The 22,756-nt window shown below is 42.7% G+C and overlaps 2 long non-coding RNA genes across 3 annotated transcripts; one reads left to right on the forward strand and one right to left on the reverse strand.

The window, feature by feature from the left end:
• Positions 1–4,549: 4,549 nt before the first annotated feature.
• On the reverse strand, positions 4,550–21,480 carry LOC133269318 (uncharacterized). The gene is made up of 3 exons (XR_009743412.1): positions 21,311–21,480; positions 8,947–9,111; positions 4,550–5,252 (listed from the first exon to the last, which is right to left on the reverse strand). It is a non-coding gene; the product is annotated as an uncharacterized LOC133269318 (long non-coding RNA).
• LOC133269317 (uncharacterized) lies at positions 14,099–19,894 on the forward strand. Of its 2 annotated transcripts, XR_009743410.1 has the most exons (4): positions 14,099–14,526; positions 14,903–14,962; positions 16,651–16,701; positions 19,349–19,894. It is a non-coding gene; the product is annotated as an uncharacterized LOC133269317 (long non-coding RNA). The 2 variants fall into 2 exon arrangements; XR_009743411.1 differs by lacking the exon at positions 16,651–16,701.
• Positions 21,481–22,756: the final 1,276 nt, after the last annotated feature.

Genomic DNA, 22,756 nt, shown 5'->3' on the forward strand with positions numbered 1-22,756 from the left:
ATAGCAAGTTGTGGAGCCAAAACTAAGTAAGAAGTTTAAAGAAAAAAAGAAAGAGCAAGGTCTGACATGAGGTCCTTGAGGCAAAAATTACATGCCTGCACTTCTCTATGAGTTTTGTAATGTTGGCAGATCAGCCTTGCTGCACCAGGCACTGTGGAGCGTGCCTGCAGCCCTGCCCTGGGCATCTGATATGCCAGCCTGCCTGGCCGTGCTGCTGTCCCTGGTCCCCTGCCATCCCCAGGATGGATGGTGGGTGAGCACAGAGCATGGCGTGGTAGGAGGGATGGAAATGTCCAAAGAGAATACAGGATATCCTCTACTTTTCCTGTAAAGTGACTGTTCCTGGAGCAGAGACCGCTTCCATCAGGAGGGAGTATCTCATTGGTATGTGGAGCAGAAGCAACAGCAGCTGCCAGGCACTTGCTGTGGGCACGGGGTGCCACTATGCTGGGAATCTCCCTTCCCAGTTCTCAGGTCAAAAGTCACTGTATGTGAAAACATCTTCCCAGAGTCACCTGACAGTGTTGGATGGTGATTGAATTATATATAAGAACATGATCACACGCATCCCTGCGGGTACCCCACGCTGGGCAGGGAGAAGCAAGCAGGCAGGATGTGGGGCTGCTTCTACCTGCTGCGGCTGGCACTTCAGGGTGCTTCTGGCCTAGCCCCTGTGGTTGGGAAGCCAGCCTTTCTTCCTGGATCAGGTCCCAGGCTGTCACCCATCTCAGGTCAAGCTCATTGCCCTTCAGGATCCTCCTTGCTTGTCTGCTTCTCAGTGCAAGATTTTTTAGGGCAAATCAGAGTGGATGTGTATGACACTTTGCCCTGCGACAGTCCCCTCTGCAACTGAGGCAAGTATTGACAAAGCAAATGTCACCAAAGCAGCAGCACGGTTGCTTTGCTCCAAAACTCAGCCTTGACTCCTTGACTGGGATGCAACCTTTGTCCAGACATCTCACCAATGGACTTGTGAATTTTCTCAGTGTCAGCAAAAGTTTTAGGTTAATTTGAAGTCTTATTTGTTCATAAGCTGAGATCATAGGGACCGTCACAGAAAAAAGGCGTTTCATCCTTTTATTCCCCTCCTTCACCCATGAGGCTGCCTTGTGTACAGCTTGTATCATATACCTGTACAGCTTTTTAATTTTTTTATTGTTTGCACTAATGGTTTTAATTCTGGACATTTTTGCATTGGAAATGAAAGGTCTGTAGCTTTCACAGCACAGATGGGAGATAAAAGCACCATAATCACAGAGCAGGGTCTATGACACTTTTTCCAGGAAGATGCTAAAGGCATTATTTGGCATTAGCAAAGAAAGGGATAATAAGCAAATATGCAAAGAAGGCTTATTCCTGTAATTAATTTCAAAGTTGGAAGTTCCACAGTGCTTTTATGTTCAAAAGTGACAGCACATGAGCCATCACAAAGGGGATGTATCTTAACGTAAATCAGAAAGAGGGGGACATAGAAACTTGCATTTCCACTGTCTTTAAAAAGAAAAAGCTTCAGTCAGAAGTTACTGTGTATTCTGAATCTATGTGAAAAAAATACAGTTATAAACAAGTATTGACACATTACATGAAGGGCAAAAGCAGGATATAGACAAACTTGGTTTCCAGGGAGATTGGACATTGCGCTCCAGAGAAAAATAGTGTTCCAAAGTCACTTCGATAGCTTGAGGCTGTGCCTATGTTTGCAGCTGCTTTTTTGCACTAATTTCCTACAATTACTATCAGTCAGCCCCAGTGATGGTAGCAATGATGGAAAAAGAGTTCAGCAAACTTCCTCTACCTCCAATTATTTTAACACTGTTCAAAACTGGTTTTGAACAAGTCTAAATGGCTCTGCTTTAGGAATAACAGTAGCCACAGTCATCCTGGTTGCAGCCTTGCTCCCATCTGGATCTTCAGCTTTTTGACAGGTAACCTTAACATCTTGCTCTGCCATTAGATCAAAAATAAGCAAAGGAAAATGTCATTCAGAGTTCTCTATAGTTTTATCCTTTCTACCCTCAGTCCATGGCTGTTGCCCCCATCACCATGTCCACAGTTGCAATATGATTTGGTGCAAAATGCTGTGCTTGTGAAGGTATCAGCCTTGCCACAACAGGTGTGATTGGATACCTTGGATAGCTTTAACATTGCTGGTTTTACTTGGAAATAGTGGATCTTCTTAAGTCACTGATGCTGCACACAGAACCATGCATTTAATACTATTTGTTTGTTTGCTGCTTGTGTTTTTTCTGGTGGTTTTGTTTTTGGTTTTTTTTTTGGCAGATTTACAGTTAGGCTTTTTGGTTTAATCTGGATTGAATTGATATTGTTGGCTTTGTATCCTGGGTAGTGTTGCCTTGGCTGATGACCGGTATAGGTGAACTTTAACTCTCTTTGTGTCTCCTCACAACATGAGGAATTCGTGTCCTGCACACACTTGCAAGTTCCCATTTGTGCAAGTAATTTTAGGATTGACTCTAGAAAAATCATGCCTTCAGGGCAGTGTAGCATTTATTTATTTATATGCACCACCATTCATATGCCAAAATTTTGCCTGTGCACATACACTTGCATGCTCTTTTTATAATGATTTTATACTCATTTGCTTATGAGGTTGTTTAGATCTCCTTGCTTACAATAAAATCCAGCTCTCTCTAGCTCTAGACCTTCAGCTTGTTGGCAGGTGAACTTGGTATCTTGCTGTGTAATCGGATCAAAAACACATAAAGGTAAGAAAATTGCATACCGGTTCTTCATGGCTTTATTATTTTTTCACAGTTCATTCAAGGACATTCCATTTTTTAGATCCTGCTCCTGTTGTAGGTCCCACTCTAAGGTTTCTTTGTGTATTGCAAACAAATATGTGTATAACACAGAGCTATGCACAGCAACTCAGATTATGCAGTTAGCACTCGCTGATGGCAGCGCTGATGGCAGCACTTATGGTGCACTGTATATTTATTTCCCAGTGCATGGCTAGAGTGTTTTTAAACAGCAGTTTCCTTTTCTATTACTTTGTAATTTCTATATTGTGCTTTCATTACTTGAGCTTCAACACTTTGCTCACAAGCAAGTGATGCTATTTAAATTCTCCTGGAAATACTTGTAACACATGCAGAAATTAAAAAAATATTTGCATGTCCCTTGCAGAATTCTCCTATGGAACTGCTAATGGTTTTCTTACCTCACAACTGTATGAAAATACAATGTCCTGTATTTACCATTTGAATTCACTACAGTCATTGCTTAATTCAAGACAGATGAGCTGCTCTCCTCCTTCCAATAAAATTATTTTCTCCTGATTTGTGTGGTTCAGTCTTATTCTTGAATGTAAGCTGGGAAAGCCGCCCTGTTCACTGTTGCAAGTTAGTCTTTGACCAGTGGTCCCTGTGTACACTGCTTTGGATACAGAGCAGATGCAGCAAAGGACCCACGTGGTGGGAAGCTGCCCCATCCTACAGCCGAGGAGAGCACTTGCACCAGCTGGGGAGCATCGAGCTGGAGAATGAAGTGAGGCCCCCAGGACAGGCAAGCAGGATGCAAGGGCTTGTCAGCAAGAGGGGTCTTCTCTTATGACTCAAATTGCTGCTTTCCCTTACCACAGTGTTAAAGTGCCAACATTTCTAGTTCAGATTAGCAGCTCTGCTGAATTCTCCCCAGCACCTTGTTTTTCTTTACTTTTTGTCCTTGCAAGTTATTTTGTATTTTTTGAAAGACCTTGTTCCTCAGGCTTTGTTATTTTGAAGGCAGTTTTAATTCCCTTTTATTCATTTATCTCTTCATAGAATAAAGTTTATTAACTTTGGCAGAAAAAAATGTTTTAAATTTTAAATGTACGATTTATTTTACAAGATAGCAGCAATTATTTTAAAGTTATAATAATAGATCAAAGTCATAATGAATGTCAAGTACCTGAGGCATCTCATAAAAATACAGAAGAAGACAAAGGAACAAGAGGCCTGATAGAAGAAATATAAATAGCAATTTTAAGGCTCCAGAAAATACCATTTCCCACAATATTTAGATTTAATACTAACAGACAAAACCCTCTGTTTAGAGTACAATGTAAAGACACAACAGGACACAATGTCATTCTTTTACAGCCCATGTAAGATATATAGCTCTAAAACAAAAAATCTTCAGAGTCAACTTAGTAATACAATGACTGATTTAAACTGTATGAAACATTCAAAAGAATATTAACAGATTAGTTCAAAGTAAAAAATGTAATTTTTGGCAAAGATTTACACAAATTTCATCCTTCTTTGGCAATTGTAACATTTGGCTAAATATTTTTGAAACTTCCACATTTAAAATCTTTCAGTAGTTGATCAGACTGTGGAATTAATTTTTGCATAAATCTTCTTGAACCTTTTGATTGGCTTCCCAATTGTCACTGGGAATTTGTCATAAAAATTACATTAGCAAGCTTAAAATTATTGGAATGCCCCTAGAGTGAAGAGACAACTCAATTTTAATTTCTTTCTTGCATTATTCTTGCTCTTTGCCCTTCTAGAAGACAGAGCAACATTTTGGCTTGTCATAGGAAGGAGTCCGGCTTGACTACAGGCAGCTCCTGCCTATGGAGTGACCCAAAATAGACACCTGGCTCATACCCAAGCAATAGTTTCCAAGTGAACCAGCTCACAGCTCAATCTCAGCTATCTCTTACTGCCACAGACAGCATCTGCCACCTCGTTTATGCTCAGTAGCATATTTCTCCTCAAGAAGTAACACAGGCTACTTCCAGGATAAAGCATTATCCTCTGTGAATAGATTTAACATGATCTAGATCTTCAAAAGGTCTTCTGCTGTGGAGACAGACCACATTTGCTCTAAGCCCCTGGACTGTAGCTGTCCTATTCAGCCTCTGTTGGATCACTGCAAATATCTTGAAGCCCAAGTCACCCCGGTGCTGCCATGGTTGGCAGGCAGGAGGCAGTCTGTGCAGGAAGTGTGGTCCGTAGGCTCTGTGGGCTGCTCCCATCCCATTTGGAAGATCTGACATGATGCTGCAATTTATTGCCAAGGTATATAGGACTTCAAAGCAAGAAAAATAACTTAAATTCATGGTTCTTTTTGCTGTGAAAGGGAAACTGGTTCCTTATCCACTCCTCCTTCCAGACTGGGATATGACTCAGTTCCTGATAGTTTAAATACGATCAGAACCGATGTTGGATTTCTTTTGTGAGATGCGTTGTTGCTGTACCAAATGCTGAGGATAAAAATACCTTCTGCTGCAGTCTGCTGCTGCACTGGAAAACAAAAAGGACATCTTTCTTTAGATTGACTGTTACATAGCTGGAGGTAGATTGCTTTGCATCTCGACTTCAGTCAAATTTACAGTTTAGAACTTCCCATCTAATACAATCTAAAATTCTTGCAAAAAGAATGAAACATGCTTGTGCAATTTGGGTAATGGTGATACCTGGCGGATATACATCACGGGCAATGGTTTCAGAAAGACCGACTTTTTTGCTCAGCTTCAAAATGAAAAATATCACAGGGAAGCATGGGTTATTTGTGGTGCTAACAATGCATATTTTTGAGGGTGTCTGGTTTCCTGTGGTGCCTCATCCTTAATGCCCTTTGTTGTGAATGTGTTGGCACACATCCTTTTCCCAAGCCAAAAGCCACCTGGGAGTTGCAGCAGGAAGAATGTAAAGCAACATCCCACAGAATTTGAATGGTAAATTCTCAACCTATGCATGATTTGTCATATCAATCTACTCATTTGTGATAAATTACTAGTGTTTGGCAGTGCTGCAGAAGAAAAATGATTTCGGAATACATCCTAAACCTGTAACTCAAAGCATGAAAGTCTCTATTTTAAAACAAGGGAATATCTAAAGCAATATTCCTCCATATAGATTTTAAATATTTTTGAAAGCCATAGTTTTATTTTGCCTCTGACATTACCTTTAAGTGAAATGAAGAATACAAGCAAACCTGCATCTTATAGGCAAAACCCAATAATATATATATGTAAAATTAAAATCGTAATTACTCATTTTGGGTGCCTGGCTTTAAATACTCTGAAAGTTCATTGATTTTCAAATGGCTGGAACTAAGCACAGTCTAAACACCAGGTATCTCCTAAGGCATTTCAAGAAGAATACTCCAAAGCAGGGAACTTAATATGATTATTTGCTTTTGAAAATCTTGACTGGGAGTGACATTTCTGTTATCTAGATCCCTTAACTCCAGGTAATACACTGCAGAGATGAACAGCCCTTCTGTACATATGTTCATGTCTTTTTAAATGATACTTTAAATGCTAAGTGCTTTAGCTCACTAACAATCCCCCAAATACTAGTAGTATCAACATACTAGTCCTTATATGTAGTAAACCTCAAGATGGCACTCTTGAACTACAGAGTTTTTCAGGGAAGCTGATTATGAATTTCTTCCAAGGGAAAAAAATAAAAAAGGAATTTAATGGTGAGTGTGAACGTGTGCAGGAATAACCAAAGCAAATACCAAGTAGAACAGCAATATCAGACTAGGATGTCAATGCCTATAGAGTTCACGTGGCAAAATTTACTTGAAAGCATTGATTGCAATAAAAATGATTGCTGCTAGGAAAACAGATGTTGTGAACAAATCCATAGGGTTTTGAAGCTTCATCCATTTATTTCCTTGCTCACTGTTCCTTATTCACTACTTCCTTTTCTCTCACAGAGGATGTTTTCATATTTCCTCAGAGTACCGTGAGGTTTGCCTAGGTGTAACTTGGATTTGCCTCAGTTGTGATACAGAACGCTTGTGTGTTCACTATGCCAGTGGCAATGCTCTAGAAAAGCTGTGCCTCTCGGTTCCTCCTCCCACAGGTGACTTGTGTGCATCTGAAGGTGTTGTGCCAGTACTTACAACAAAAGTCCCTGACAGCTTTGCCACATTTTTTCCTGCTTTCTCCTCATGCAGCATGGTGAAAGAGAGAAGAAGCCCTGACATCCGACCTGCCCCTCATTTGGGTGCTGTAGAGCTAACCTACTCCTTGCCAGCCCCAAGTGAGCTCCTTGCTTTTTTCTTTTTACTTTTCACGCACTGTAGCACCATCGCCTGCATCTCCACCTGACTCCTGGATGGAAGTCCTGCTTGTGGCTGTAGAGAGGCTGCCTCAACACTGCCTGGGGGTTGGACACATCTGCTATGCCATGGTTCCTGTGCAGCTATGGAGAAGCTGGCTCCAACCCCAGCACTGTGATAGTGGTGGTAGTGAAATGCTGGCATAGGCAGCCAGACACCTCTGTTTCATGGGGTAATGAAGATCTTTCCTCAACCCAGGCTTATATATAAGCTCCCAGGCCTCCCAGAGCCTTTCTCCCTCTCTTCCTCCTCTTCCTTCTCAAGAGGAAGTTTTGTGGAAGTCAGAGATGGAACAGGAAGCAGCCATGAGGGACACTATGGATGACCATGGCTTGCAGAGACTTTTTGGCATCTTTCTCTCACAGTGATTGCTCCTCTCACAAGAGCCTTCCCTCCCTCAGCAGTTTTCCTTGGCTGTTGCTCCTCTCTATGTTGACTTTGGAGACTCACAGTCTTGGCTGTGTCTTATATGAGGTTAGGGTCATGGCTGGCAACCACCCAGCTCACCAGCCAGGCTGCTTTGCTCGCCACCCTCATAGCCACTGTGTCACTGTGTTGGAGCTGGCTGCTGAGCAGTCTTATGAAATCATCTGCTGACTCACCCTTCCCTTGCTTGCCTAAGTGAAATCATGCTTGACTTTAAAAATCACATTGCAGCATTACATGACATATTTATCCATTTCTTCCACTGCCATGAAATGCTTTGATAAGCAGCTGTGAGGTTTCTGGATTAAGATAGTGGTCTTTCCCCCCTTCCCCCCCCCCCCTTTTTTTTTTGTCTCTAGCATTTGTTTCTTCTCTGCATGCTGGAATAAATCTAAATCTGTTGAATCACCAAGGTCAGTCCTGGAAATTCTGGGAACTGCCTTCTCCAGAGCTGGTACAGGTGTGTCCCAAGGTAGGCAGCTCTGTATTTTAATGGTGTCTGTGTCTCTCACATGCTGTTTCTCTCAGGTATGTTGTGCAAGCCACAGTGGTCTGTCCACTTCGAGCAGCAGACTGACACCTCTGAGGGTGTCACATCACACCAGCATCCTTTCCTGTCATTAGCCTCCATCGCAACATGGACTCACACATTAAAAATCTCTCTGGCCAAGGTTTGGTTCTTCAGTTATTATGCCTAGATCAGAGACCTTATTTACTTGCACCCTATTTTGCACAGCTGCAGCGTCCAAGCCAGGCTTTGGCAAAACAGGGAGATTAACTACCCAAGACTCTCTATCAGGCATGAGTGATGGATTTTAGAGATGGACAGACAGGGAAAAAATGAGTGGGATTTTGTTTATATTGAGTCAAAACACAAAACTTTTTTTATTTTGACTACTGAATAAGCCATTACACTGCATTTTGATAATTCCAAGTACTAGTTTTTATTCTGATTTCATTACTTTTTGATTCTGATTCATCTGACACTTTAATAACACTTTTACATCCTAAAATAGTAGGTTAATTTTTAATTGGGGAAAAAAAAAAGAAGTTGAAAGTTCTGATGTTTCCAAAATCTAAGAAAATAAACCCAAACACTTTGCTTTTTCAGAAGTAAAGCATTTCAAACTGAGTTAAAGAAAAATACTACTTCATGGTGGGTTTTTTTATTCAGGAAAAGCTATTTGCCAATTATGACATCTTATTTCTTTCATTTTGTGGTGATTATTAAAACAGTAAAGTAAGTATGCTTTGGTAAGTGATATACTACACCTTGCTTTTTCCATGCTACAGAGCTGTGAGAGCAGAGACATGGATACTTCTGGCTCTTCACAGACTGGTTGTCTCAAGGGCACTAAGAAAACCTTTTAAGCAGAACAGTCAAGAGGATACTTTCAGTCCCAGAAGTCTATGTTCTACCATCAGAGAATTTACTAGGTAACTTGGGCACTTTTATGATGTGTCTGGCAATCTAACAGCTAGCTGTTTCCAGAAAGATCTGTGCTGCCAGCCTCTGCCTTCCACAGGTCAAGTCTATAGCCACACCATCATTCCCTCTGTGCCAGCACCAACACTTGGCCAAGCCCATAGTAAGGAGGTCTGGAGAGAGAAACAGGAAAAAAAAACAAACAACCAAAAATAGTTCTACCAGAAAAAAACAGTAGCCTTCTGCCAGGTTAGTCCCCAAAATCTGCTTTTCATGGACCCTGCGAGGTACAATGCCAGTGAGGAAAACCTAACCCTGAGCAGGGCCATCCTGAGCAGCAGTACCCCAAGAGGCAGCAACACCATGGAGAGAGGGGACAGTTTCAGACTTGGTTTTGTGCCTCTCCTTTGCCTTTTGCAGTGCTGCATTTCCCATTTTCCTGTTGCTTTCTTATGTAATTTGAATTGTTTTGGGTGCTTGGCCATGTGACATCTTTGTATCTCTATAGTGTTTTCTAAAGCATAAGTAGATCCTCAAAAGCATTAAAAAACTGTGGAGTACTCATGCAAAGATACAGCTCATCAGTTCAGATTGTTGACTTTTGAGGAAGGCTGAAGATTTCTTCTTTATTTTTAGAATGCTACAAATAAAGGCGTTTAACAGTCTTCCAAGTGAAAAGCATCATTTTTCTATCACTCCTGTTACACTGGTCATTTCCAGATCTTGCGTATGTACGTATCCCCACATTTCTACCTGTTGTGAATAAATTCTGGGTTTTTCCATGCATAATATTGCCAAGAAATGCAAACACTCTTTGAGCTTTGACACTAGAAATTTTTTCTTTCACTAGCTGCAAGATGAAAACTAATGCTCCCCTCCGCCTTAGCCTGGAATACTGATTTGCAGAATTTCTCACTGGAAGACATGGTAGGTATTTTTAAATCTTTCTTCCTCTTTAATGTGAAGAACTATCTCTGGGAAAGTTTGAAAGATCAGGTCCACGGTCATCGTTTAGCCAAACTGCGTAATTCTGAGGCCTTTTAATCTTTTCTCATAAGTCAATCCTCCAATCCCCTTAGTCGTATTTGTTGCTCATCTCTGAATTCCTTCCAATTTTGCAATTTACATTATAATTAGGGCTTAGTGAAACTGATGAGAAAGTGATTTTTGGGACTGACTTTTATGCTGTTTGTAAATATTCAAATCTTGCTTTCCACAGGATCATGAGGGCCCCTGACATGCGTGACAATGGCAGGGGCCTGAGTCACTCCCATTCCTGGGGCAAGGGCATGTTTTCCCAGATTCTCCCACTGTGTCTTGCCACTAATTAGTATTCATTATCCCACTGATATCCCTGGAACTGTAACTGCCTACGGCGCAACTCATAGTGAATAAGGACAGGAGGATCTGCCCCAGCCTGCACCTAGTATCACTAAATCACTACCTGATTTTACTCAAGGTGAGCAGTGCTAGGCAGCAAGCAGGGCGATGGGTTGTAACTGGACTGTTTGGGGGAACATAAGGCAGAAGGCAGAGATGTTCACTGAATAAATGGCTGTGGTGGTGGAAGACATTGCTGGGGAAAACACCCTTCCTCTGGTGTTTTTGTTGGCAATTGCATGCTCTGCAGGCAGCTGGGACAAATGTTGAAGCTAGAGCCTATACCCTGCAATTGCTGCCCTGCGCCTCCCTTTGCTCTCAGAACTGCTGGGGTGCTGCTCACTCACGGTCCCTGTAACCACTGTCGGGAAGAATGCTTATGCAAATCCCGTGGGACTGAAGGTGGTTTGAAGATGGGAAACCTGAAGAAGATGTACAATGGGCAGAAGAGCAGTCACTGTCACTGCAACCACCTTCCCTGCCTCTGCTGGCTTGCTGCAGGAACATCTGCCCATGGGCAGACCTCTCCCCCACACTGCACATGGAGCAGATGAGAGAGCACACATGATCCTTCGTGCTGGGAGAAGAATGTGGTCATCATAAACTTTCTCAGCCAGCACAACTTTTTTTACATCCATATGTAAAGGGGTGACTCAGGGTAAAGCCGTCTGTGAGCCTTTGTAGAAGAAGCCTGTGTAGAGAGTCCTTGCTGTACCTCTCAGATCAGCTGCCGTCTATGCCTCTCAAGGACCCAGAACTGATTTCTGATTCCATTTTTCTACCTGAAGTTTTCCTTCTCTTATGTTATGTCTGCAAAAATTTGGTATCTGCCCCACTGGCAACAAATAGAAGGCTCCTGTGAGAGTCTTAGCTCAAATGCAAGCTACAGAACAACAATAAGAAAATAAATAACTGAATTCCTGCCTGCCTTTTCTACGCCCATAGACGTAATAGCCGTATTGTCATTTTGGTTCTGCTTCCTCTGAGTGCACGTATAAGAAGCTACCAATGTATGTTTCTAGTCTCAGTCACACAAGTCGAAGAAAATTAATACTTTCATGTGTCCTCTGCTCACTTGAAATGTTTAAAGATTCTTGTAGGGAAATATCTCATATTGCTGTTATAGCATTGCTTTACAATAATGTTCTGCTATATTATAGTACCCTTTTCCTTACAGCATGGATGCTAGAACCAAAAGCAGAATGAATGCTTCCATGTAAACATAAAGTAGGAGACAGTGCACTCTCCAATAAGCCAGCAGTACCAGTGAGGGAAAGCAGCATCATTATTCTGCAAACAGGAACACAGAGAGGTGCAACTCATCCCACTGCTGTTGCACAGGAACCAGGCACAAGGGAGGTTCTGCAGCTGAATCATTCCCAGCTACTTGACTAGAACTCAAGTAAAAATACTTTCTCATGCATCATGTGCAGCCCAGTCCTCTCAACCTTCTTGAGCAAAAGAGTCATCAAATTCACTAATTGATGTGTCAAATTAGGACTGGGTGGCTGTTTCTGTGCCATGCTGTCAGGTGAAGACCAACAAGTATATATGCTGTCCCAGTGTATCACCATGGCAACTAAAAATTATAGTCAGGAACACTGTTCCTTGTTTTTATCATGGCCTTCAGGTTCTACTTAGTGCTAACACAGCCAATTGTTTCACTATTCAAGTATGGATAGTGACACATTCTGAATATATGAAGCCAAAGAGCTTTTCTCATTTATCTTTCTTAAGTCAGACCCAGAAGATAAACAAGAAAAAGAAAAAAAAATTTTTTATTAAAAGTGGACCCCAAATATTCTGCAACTCTACAGCAAAGAGGACTTTGTCCAAGATTTTAAATGTAACTGTTAATTTTGTATGATGAACTTGCCTCATATTGGATTTCCAGGAATCCACCCACTGTAGGAGAAGATCAGGCTAGAGAACCTGAAAGGTGCACATGGTACCTGATGAGATGCACCCATGGATCCTGAGAGAACCAGCAGATGAAGTGGCTAAGCCACTATTCATCATATTCCTGGAAGAAAGAAAATGTCACTCTTATCTTCAAGAAAGACAAGAAAGAGGATCCAGGGAACTACAGGCCAGTCCACCTCCCCTCCATCCATGGGGAAGTGAGGGAACCAATAATCTTGGAAAACACTTCTAGACATACAAAGGATAAGGTGACTAGAAGTAGCTGGTGTGGATTTATGAAGAAGTCATGTTTGACCAATCTGATGATGAGATGCCTGGCTTGGTGGATGAGATGAAAGCTGTGGATATTTCCTGTTTTGGCTTTAATAAGGCTATCCATACTGTCTTCCATAATGTCTTTATTGACAAACTGATGAAGTACAGACTAGATAAATGGTTGGTATTGTAGACTGAAAACTGTTTTCTCTGATCCACTGAAAGAGTTGTGATCAGCTTTACAAAGTTGAGCTGCATGAGAGTCACTGGTGGTGTACCCAGGGGTCAATACTGGCACCACTACTGTTAAACATTTTCATTAATGACTTGGATGCTGCGATGCAAGCTTACAGGTGATACAAAGCTGGATGCAAACTTACAGGTGATACAAAACTGGGAGGAGAGGCTGACACTCCAAATGGTTGTAGTGCCTTTCGGAGTGACCTCAACAGACTGGAGAAATGAGCGTACAGGAACTTTGTGAAGTTCAAAGTGGGGAAAAGGCAATTCCTGCACATGGGGAGGAACAACACCAAGCACCAGTATGTGCTGGGGGCTGCACATCTGGGAAGTAGCTTGGTAGAAAAGGACCTGGAAGTTCTGTTGAACACCAACTTGGATACAAGTTAGGAAATTGCCTTTGTGATAAGACCAAACAACCTCCTAGGCTGCATTAGGCAGAACGTCACCAGAAAGTGACCATTCCCTTCTACTCAGGACTGGTGACACATCTAGAGTCCAGTATTGGGCTCCCCAGTACAAGAAAGACATGGACATACTGGAGCAAGTCCAACAAAGGGGCGTGAAGATGATTAAATGATTCTCAGAATTTCTACTACAAGGAAAGGCTGAGAGAGCTGGCATTGTTCAGTCTGGAGCAGAGAAGACTTGGGGAATATTATCATTGTCTAGAAAAACCTGATGGGATGGTTCAAAGGCTCTTCCCAGTGGTGCCCAATGACAGGATGAGAGGCAGTGGGAGCAAACTGAAATACAGGAAATTTCATTTAAACATAGGAGAAAAAATTGTCTTACTCTTAAGTGTGACTGAACACTGGAACAATTTACTCAGGTAAGTTGTGGAGTCTCCATCCTTGGAGATATTCAAAACCTGACTGGAATAGCCCTGAATAAACTGCTGTAGTTCATCCTGCTTTGAGCAGGGGGTTAGACTAAATGATCTCCAAAAGTTCCTTCTGTTTCAACAGTCCTGTGATTCTGTGATAGGACAGGAGAATGGTCTTACAAACTTCACAGTACTCCTTCAACCTAATTTTCTTTATCCAGCAAGTCTACTGTTTTCACTGTGATATGTGTTTTTGCTTTTATTAATTAAACTATTATCACCATTTATTAGATTAGTGATAGCAGGAGTAGGCCTGGAAGACAACAGTTGGAAAGGATTCCCCAGATATCAGTGATTATTTGATTTGGATCATATTTTTAGTGTGCTGGGTATAAGGCCTGTAATACTCCAGAAGTGAAGCTTATATGTGAGCCTCAGCCCAGCAATTGCTGCTGGGATTGTGATGGACCACTTTTTCATCTTGCTCATCATTGTTTAGATGTATCTTGAAAGTGATGCTTTCCCTTCATGGTGACAGAGTCAAGCCTGATACAGGGTGAGCAAACAGCTCTGCATCCAGAAGTGAGTCATCATTGGTCTCCGGCTGATTTTATCATCCTCTCTGCTACGAGAGCTGTTTCTCTCACCTGATTCAGGCAAAACAAGCTGCAGGTGTAAAACCCAATGGTTCAAGCACTCCCAGGTTTTTATGATGAGGTGGTGAAGAAGCCTTCAGATGACCTGTTCTACTGGCAGGTCAGAGGGGCTGGAGCTTTTGACTAGTAGTGATAAGCAGCTAGGGATAGGTTGAGGGGCAGTGGTGTCTTCCAAGACCCCTAAACAGAATATATTCAGACCTGCAGTGCAAATTCCTCCTATATTATTCTTTGTAACTTTTTCCACCAAAATAGAATTTAATCTCTACACAAGAGGCAGAAGCTTATAAAGATCCTCCCTCAATAAGGTAGGCAAATGGAAAATTGCAGTCAAAATGACGACTGCAAAGTTAAAATTTCAGTATTTTAAGTTCTATATCAGTTCCTTCTGACCTTCAGTAGAAAGACTGGAATGCACAAAGCCGCTTTCCAGTGTTTTGATTTAAACAGGTGATTTAGGATAAAGAAAATATGAGCTGGTAAATTGCTCATCTATTTTGTTACTTTTTTCCAAGGACTAGTATTAGAACTGGTACTTCCTGGACTGAACCAGAATGCTGTGTTAACAGCTGCAAAATTACTGGAAACAACTTTGGAAATAACCCATATATGCCAATTTGCTGTAGCTGTGCTTTTCTCCTGAGGAGAAAACCTTAATCTCTAGAAACTGTTTTCATTTAACAGCACAGACAAGGTTCCAGCTGCTGTGACTGGGAAGGAAAACCTCAAAAATGAGAAATTAGGGTAAGCAAGGCAGATACGAACGTGCAGACAGCCTGGGACCATGACATGTGAAGTGACCCATTCACCTCACTGAGATATTCATTCAGCATGTTCCTGGCGCTAATACTGAAAACTCAGTGTTAATCATTGTGATGTTTCTGTAAGAGAGGAAGAGGATAATGCCAGATATCCCCATTTCAATACCAGACACATCTTTTTTTTTGTTGTCTTGAGTAAGTAACATCTAGGAAGAGCCCTGATGTATTACCCTGCTGTGCTTCTTTCAGGGTCAGGAAGAGACAGAGCCCAAGAAGCCTGAGGTGCACCTTGATATTCAAGAAGAGCAGATCTATGGTCCCAGCTGGGTTTTGTCGTGGTTTAAACCCTAGCCAGACAGCTTGTTCACTCACTCCCAGTGAGTGGTGCCGGGCTGAGAGCAATAGAGCCCCCCCCCCCCCCCCCCGGGGCTCTCCCCTTCCCCGCTCCCGAAGGAACAGGGAGGAGGATCAAAAGAGTGCAGCTCCCATGGGTTGAGACAAGAACAGTCCAGCAACCAATGTACAACACAAATCACCACCGCTACCACCAACGACAGCAATGATAAGAGAAAATAACAAGGGAAGAGAATACAACACCACCAGCCAAGAAACGAGTCCCACCTGGAAGCCCGTGTCCTTCCGGGTAACTCCCAGTTCCCCCCCACCCCGGGCATGACGTGCTGTGGTATGGAATACCTCCCTGGCTAGCCTGGGTCAGGCACCCTGTCTCTGCTTCCTCCCGGCTTCCCCTCCTCCCTGGCAGAGCATGAGCCTCACAAAGTCCTTGGTCAGGGTAAACATCACTTAGCAACAACCAAAAACATCGGTATCACCAGCACTGTTCCCAGGCTGGAAGTCAAAACACAGCGCTGCACCAGCTAACACAAAGGAAAAACATGACTGCTACTGCTGAAACCAGGACAGTTTTCGTAGGATATTATGGTTGAGTATGTCTTATAACCCCTCTGTCTCCACCTTTCTGGGCAGAACTGCCCCTCTCAGATCAGCTACTCAGTAGATAGCTTAGCTATAATATCAAACCACAAAAGAGAGATCTGAGCAGCCTAAAACATAACATGACAGTATTTTTGTCAGGTGAACTGTCTACTGCAAATGATGCTTCACATTGGCACCCTCAGCTGGAAGCCAGTGGTAGGAATGATACACAGTGTTTGAACATACCAAATATTGAAGCCTTTGAAATCATAAAATCATAGAATAGTTAGGGTTGGAAAGGACCTTAAGATCATCAAGTTCCGACCCCCCTGCCATGGGCAAGGACACCTTGCACTAAACCATGTCATCCAAAACTCCATCCAACCTGGCCTTGAACACTGAGATGGTCTTGATAAGCCCCTGGCCAGCAGCTCAGACTGTAGAATCACAGAATGGTTGAGGTTGTATGGGACCTCTCTAGGTCACCTGGTCCAGCCACTCCTATCCAAGCAGAGCCTCCATGCTATATCAGCTTGTCTATGAGAATCTTTCGTGAGAGTGTCAAATGCCTTACTGAAGTCTACGCTGACAACATACACTGCTCTCATCTATCAAGCCAGCTGTTTCATTATAGAAGTTTCTTAAGTTGGTCAACCATGCCTTCCCCTTGATGAAGCCATGCTGACTACTTCTGATGACTTTCTTGTCCTCCATGTGCCTGGAAACAGTGTACAGAACTGCCTGCCTCAAGGTTGGAGGTGTGGCTGGGTCCTCCTTCTTGCACAGGTAAATAGTTGCTCAGATTTGTAGATACTCAACTTCAGCCATTTTTAGGCTTATAAACAAAGCCTAAAATGGCAATATTTTTAACTGTTTTCACTGAGAACAGAAAGGACTAAGCCATGTCCACCAAACCAGTCTGTGACGTGTATCTAGCATCTCCCCAGCACATCAGGGTGCTAAGAGGTACATGCATTCAGCACTCTGTTACCTGGTGAAGCTTGCAGTACACAGAGCATGGGAAGTGGAAGCACAGAGCAGTGAAGTGGTTTCCACAAAGTCATGTTAGAGGGTCAGTAGAAATGTTGCAGAAGGATCTCAGTGACTGAAAACACTTTGTCACTAAGCAAGAATTTAATCAGTTTTGGTTTTTTTTTTCCCTGTGTGGTACAAAGACACTAATGATGAAGGAATTGGCTCAAAACCAGCTTTTCAGCTGTGGGAGACCAGTCCTCTAATTGTGCTTGTAGTGCTGCTGACAGGTACTGTGCTGTGCCCTGCGTCTCTTGCCTCACTCTCAATTAGCCCAAACTAAAAGAATAGGAGAGAGCTTAAGAGTTACAAGGGGGATTAGAAAAAAATATCCTTATTGTGAGTGTAGGAAATATTCGAAGTGAAACTTCCTTGGGAGAGACCGCTGTTAAAGATTTGATGTTGGAAGGACTTCCATACTCCATACACAAGAGTGTGGTGTATGTTCAGGGGGTGTGAGGTTCTTATGTCAGCTTCAGTTCAGAGCATCAGCTGCCACACCTGGGACATTCCTGGGCTTTTTCTTAACAGCTCCTGCAAGCTGAGCTTGACTGATAGCACCATTAGGAATGGAGGGCCCAATAGACCAAAAACTGCTTGCAAACTTTTGCATTCAAATATGAAAGCGGAAGAGAACCCTTGCTCTGTCAATGCTTTTTCCTCAGTTATTCCCAGCTATTTCACCACATCTTCTCACATTTTTTCTCTAACAAACAGACCTCTTTCTGATGGCAAATTGTTCTTTTCTGCCCTTCAGACAGAGCATTTATCATAGATGTTATTACCATGTCTCCTGGAATCTTTCCATCTGAAGACATGCTTGTTACAAACACTGTCACAGGCTACAAAATGTATCTGAAAGAAAGATTGACATTTTCTTTTATATACCATTCTTTGTAGGCAGGTTTTTTTTCTCCACACGCTGCTTAGCTTTCTTACTAGGTCAGATCACCCATGTCTAAAGACTGGTGCTGGCTCCTGGCACCAGCCAGTCGCTTCCCTGTCAGAGGACCCTGGGAGCTTCTTCCCCCTGCCCTAGGCTATTGTGCAGTTAGGCAGTTATGCAGTTCCAAGCAGACCGGAGCATCTGAGCCTGCGCAGAGCAGGGTGCTACTGATGGTGGAGAAGCAACTGGTATTGAAATGGCAGATTGAAAGCAAGAGGCGAACTTCTTTCTCTCCTGCTGTCTTGTTTTCTTTTAGTTCTTTTAGTTTGCTGTGAAGCAAATCAAGAGAGGGAGTAGCAGAGAATCATCTGAACAAACAGAGCCCAATATTTGATTTGGATGATAACAGTGAAAATACCTTATCTTGCTTTAGTGGCCAAGTGACCAACCCCTGCTGCTCAGCCTTCTGTGCACTACAGGCTGGTCACAATATGCTGGTGCGCTCAAAGTCACCAGAAAGGTCTCACCCTTGCAGCTGCCTTTGAGAAGAGCTCCAGCAGGGGAGAGGATGAGTGTGTGCATGTTTGCCTGCAAGCAAAGGAATGAGCCTTGAAGGAGCACTCCTGCAGTGAACAGGGGAGTTTCTATTTCTGGCATAAAGTTTGAATTCTTCGCCAAAGCTTGTCACCACCGTCCAAAGCACTGGTCTGCTCTCCCTCCCATGCTGGTATTTGGCTCCTGCCTTTTTTCCTCAGCTGCTGAGAAGCTCCCCTTGACTTTGGCAAAGAAAAGGAGGTCCTGGCCTGGGGCTCGGCGCCCTCCTGAGCTGGAAGGGAAGATGCTCAGGTGTCCAGGGTGCATTGGAATGGTCTCCCCTGCTGCTACATGACCTACTGCAGGGCTTCTTGACTCCCATGGGGATATGGACACCTCCTTGGATGTTTAAACACTGCATGCTGCACTGGCAAGGACTGCCATCTGATTAACTGCTCTCAGCAGCGCCTGTCCAAGAGGTGCAGATGCTGCCTGGGAGAGCAATAGATGCACTCAGGAAAGCAAAGGCTGAAGTTGCTGCTCAACCCTTGGAGTCAGGAGTCCGGTGGATTAGGGAGCCAGTTTGAGCTCTGCAAAGAAGAAGCAACTACTTTCAGTGTTTAAAATGTACTTAACCTAAGAAGCAGATGTAGACTGTTCTGAATTAGCCTGAGATTTGGGATGAGTTCTGTTTTTTTTTTCTTTAAAGTAGGAGCTACCATAAGGTAGGGTAAGTTACAGTGTATGTACACTTTGTTTCTCTTATAAAGGAATATATATGGCCTTAGAAAATGAATATATTTTGTATTAGTTAATTAGGTAGTATTCTTCCCTTTGATGTATGTTTTCTTAACCTTTAACCCTGCTACATTAAGGTATTGAGGTTAGCTATTTCAAAAGGTACATATGCACATATATGCATGCATAGATATGGACATATGCTGTCTCCTTTTTTACTTTCCTCATTTGATGATATTACAGTTACTCTGAATGAAATCCTTTAGGAGACATTCCAGGAGAAATGAAGATGTTTCAATCAAACCGAAAAGCAAATGCAAAGAACATTTTGAGCAGAGTGGAGTTGTGTAGAAACAATTATTTTCCTTCGTACATGTATCTCGGAAAAACTGATGTACGCTCTTCTCCATTCAGGGATTAAGTTTTGAAGCACTATTTTGAAGTTGCATGTTGTTAGGGGGTTTTGTTTGTTTGGGGTTTTGTTATGTTTTATTTTGTTGTTGTTTTTTTTTAATGGGGAAGATGTATTCCTCACAGAAAATTTTCAGAGGAGCAATCAATATACAAAATGAATTATCTGTTGTTGGATCTGAACTGCATATCTGTACACAGGGTGTTTTTGTACTCTAGGGTACTCTGAAAGCATCGTGGCTGAATCATAATAAACAATGGATTCCCTTATCAAAAAAACACACATACCCACAAATATTTCACTCCATTTTCAATGTCTTTGACAACATAACATTTAAATACCTGAAGCAATTTATAAAGTATTTATAATACAGAATCCATAGCCAGACTACTAGAATTTAAATATCTAAGTCTTTAAGAGATGGACAAAACCAGGTATAGGTTGCATAAATGCTCCATTATCTTTGCTTTCTTTGCATTCAGGAAGAATTAATAAAAACATCCCCTGCTATCTGCTATATCCCCACCTATAATGTATGCTTGCAAATGCTTTCATTGTGAACATTGTTACAGGGGTTAAATTTTCGTATATGCATGCCAATCTCTTCTCTCCTCCCCAGACTGCATTCTTGCTCCTGCTTAGGTAACAGGTCTGCCCAGCTGATGGAGGACTACTTCTCGGATGCTCACCCTTGTGAGGATGGGTATGGTAGAACTGGAGAGCACTGTCTTCATTTGCACCCAGTGAAGGCTGGTGGAGGTCATCACTTCCACCAAAAAGCTAGGCTGGATCTCATCTGCCTGCACAGAGCAAATGGGAAAGACTGGGGACCCTGGTGGGTTCCTGCTGTTCCCTTAGCCAGAGCTTGCTGCGCAGTTACACTCCTACCCCCTCTATACTGTTAATCAAATAACAATACTACCTCCTAATAGTTGGTGTTGAATCCTGCTGAATAATTTTCCCAAGATATACAAGGAAAAGGCTTCTGTCATGATGAAAAGCTCAGTTCTTTAAAGCATACTCAATTAAATCAGGTTGCTGGCCAGGAATGCGTATTTCTGTGCTGCAAACTCCACTCATCTTTACAGCTCTGTCTTGACATGGGAACCTCTTAATTTTGATCTTGTTAAAAGAGTTTACTTACTCAGTTCAGAGGTGCAGAATAGGCACGCCTGTGATGTGTAAGGGTACAAACACTTGCTGCTTGTTGTGTGTCTAAATCTTACCTAGGCATAAGCTTTTTGCTTAAATCTGAAATTTCACATTTCAAAGCACAGTCTTTTGTAAAGTAGAGGGAACTGAAACTGTTAAACTTGCAATATGGAAGCTGTTAAATCTACAGGGAATGTATGTCTCTCGTTTGCATTCGCAGATTTAGAGATAGTCCTCAAAAGGGAACTGGATTGAACCAAAGAGGATGGTAGCTGTGCCTAGAGATCCCCACAGCAAAGAGCTCTGTACCAACACTTGTTAATTGAAAGTCCTTAGAGACACAATTTAAGCAGGCAGAGAGAAATGAAATACTTTTCCTGAGATGTTAACAAACTGAGATGGCAGAGCCAGGCTTTAATCCCAGCCTTTGTGACTTCTAGTCCAGTGTCCTACGATGTGTCACACTGCCCCCTAACACTTGTGGAATGCATTTCTTTCTGTATCTCCCTCTTGTCTACACAGACGCACCTGCATATGAGTTCTCTGTATAGCTGGATAATTTTCTGAACACTTACTAATTTATCGTACATACCACATTCCAAACAATGTGAATATTTTAAATACTTCATTTTAAATGCTACCTGCTTATTTTTCTCCTTTAGAAATATCCAGAATGTTGCACTTTTCTTTCCCATTTTGGAAAGGAATCCTTTCTTGCCTGCACAGAAAGAGGCAGCAATATTGAAATATCCACAAAGACAGTTTGTCCCTGGACTGTTCTTGCAGGCATTTGTGCTGAAGAGATGTTAACACAAGCCACATTTTACGTGACTTATATTCCCATTGCTCAGGGTTCTTCTGCTTGATGCTGGCAATGCTGCAGCTTCCCACACTTCCCAGCTCTCCAAGGAACCCTACAGTAGAAATAAGGAAGCCAGGACTTAATATTTAGACATATATATATATATATAAAAGCAAAAGAAATAACACTTTAAGGTTTTCTTGCAGCACAGGAGGGGGGAAATGGTAAAGATTTACTTTGGGACCACTTTAATTCAACTTTTTAAGTCCTGCGTAGCTACAGTAGTCTTTCCTTGTGGCAAGGACCCAAGCAGGTGGGTGCTGACCCCCACCACTGTGTTATCCTCAGTGCAGACTCATGCAGCCCCTCATTAGGGTACGAGCCATCACCCCAAAACGGGCAGGGGGCCTTTCTCATTGCGCCCTGGCAGCAAGAAGCTCCCTTCCCAGGGATGGGGATGTCCCCTGACCTTGGGCCAGGACAGGCTTCACTCACGCTGGCAGAGTGCTTCCAAGGTGAACCACCAGTGTTACGTAAATGTTGATTTTTATTGCTGTGGGTACAGGTAGAGATTAACTACCTCAGCTGGCAAGGGAACTGATGTGTAACATCCTTCTCCATCTCTGATCTCAGATCAAAAGCTTCAGCCTTGCCTGCCACACCCTGTTCCTGCAAGGAGCTGTGCCAGGAGGGCGATGCCAGGGGTGCCCAGATGGTGTGGCCACCACAGTGGCCCCAGGTCTCGTGGGCCACTCCGGCGCTGCTGACTCTTGCTAACAACGTTCCATGGGTCTTGATGCTGTGGGAAGTGCAGAGAGGAGGAGGACATCCTGGAGAGGGGGTGGGAAAGTGAGGGAGAAGGGCACAAAATGCCATCCCAGGATGTGCTTTTGCACAGATGTTAAAAACCAGGAGCATCTCTACTAATTGCAGCAAACTTGGCAGAAATTAAGCCTAATAGGCCTCCTTCATACAACTGTGTGACTAAACACCAGATGCCCTAAAGGCACAAACTGACAAGGTTGTTTAAATCTTTAGTATAGTGTCTGTGATCCTTCTGACAGAGAGAGAGGATGTTGCAAGGCAGGCCCCTGAGCAGCCATCCTCCTGAGGGGCAGAAGCTGGTGGGGTAGGGGTGGGGGTGTTGGGGCTGCATGTTAAAATACCCAACACCAAAATAGAATTTTATGACATTTATGAGTGCATTTTCATAAAAAACAATTTTTTTTCTGGAGAAGTGCCAAAGCTCCAAATACTTTCCTTCCGTTTTTTTTTCCCCTAGCAC

This window comes from Pezoporus flaviventris, unplaced genomic scaffold (genome assembly GCF_033815535.1).
Source record: "Pezoporus flaviventris isolate CSIRO_AGI_PZ_B2104156 unplaced genomic scaffold, CSIRO_AGI_Pfla_v1 ptg000015l, whole genome shotgun sequence".
Lineage (NCBI taxonomy): Eukaryota > Metazoa > Chordata > Aves > Psittaciformes > Psittacidae > Pezoporus > Pezoporus flaviventris.